Here is a 926-nt window from a genome sequence, read left to right on the forward strand (position 1 = left end):
TCCTCTGCGTTCTTTCTTTCCAGCTTAGGCCCAGCAGAATGGCTCCCGCAAAGAAGGGTGGCGAGAAGAAGAAGGGCCGCTCTGCCATCAGCGAGGTGGTGACCCGGGAATACACCATCAACATTCACAATCACATCCATGGCGTGGGCTTCAATATACATGCCCCTCGGGCACTCAAAGAAATCTGGAAATTTGCCATGAAAGAGATGGGGACTCCAGATGTGCGCATTGATACCAGGCTCAACAAAGCTGTCTGGGCCAAAGGAATAAGGAACGTCCCATATCGAATCCGTGTGCGGTTGTCCAGAAAATGAAACAAGGATGAAGATTCACCCAACAAGCTCTACACTCTGGTGACCTATGTACCTGTTACCACATTCAAAAATCTACTAACAGTCAATGTGGATGAGAACTAACTGCCGATTTTCAAATAAAGTTATAAAACCAAAAAAAAAAAAAGTAGGTGCAAGCCCATGGCATGTTGGTTAAGGTGACTGGATCCCACATGGCTGACTGCATAGTTCAAGTCCCAGATCCAGTGGGTTAAAAAAATATGCCTGGCACATGCCCAGAATTCCTAAAGGAGGAAAAATGCAGGAGAAGGGATCCCACTATTACCATTCCCCACAGAAGGAGTGTTTTCTCACTTTCTCTCTCTCTCTCTCTCTGCCTCTCTCCAGTATGCACACTCACCCTCTGGCAAGCTTTTAAAAAAGAAGAAGTAGTTAATCTTCCCAACAAATGCATTTCTAAAATCCTATACCAGCAACTCCTCTTCAAAGGGACTCTCTAGGCTGGTTCATCCATGCTGGGCAGAGATGAGAGGGCCTCAAGGATCTTTCTTTCTAGCTCTGATATGGAAGGGATCTCAATGCGCAAATATAATTATGTGCATGAATGTAAGAGTACTTCAGAAAGTTAATGGT

At 45.1% G+C, this 926-nt stretch overlaps 1 pseudogene; it reads left to right on the forward strand.

Annotated features, from left to right (window-relative positions):
- On the forward strand, window positions 1-416 carry LOC102498126 (60S ribosomal protein L31 pseudogene; annotated as a pseudogene).
- Window positions 417-926: the final 510 nt, after the last annotated feature.

Source organism: Tupaia chinensis, unplaced genomic scaffold, assembly GCF_000334495.1.
Source record: "Tupaia chinensis unplaced genomic scaffold, TupChi_1.0 Scaffold000515_1, whole genome shotgun sequence".
NCBI classification, from domain to species: domain Eukaryota; kingdom Metazoa; phylum Chordata; class Mammalia; order Scandentia; family Tupaiidae; genus Tupaia; species Tupaia belangeri.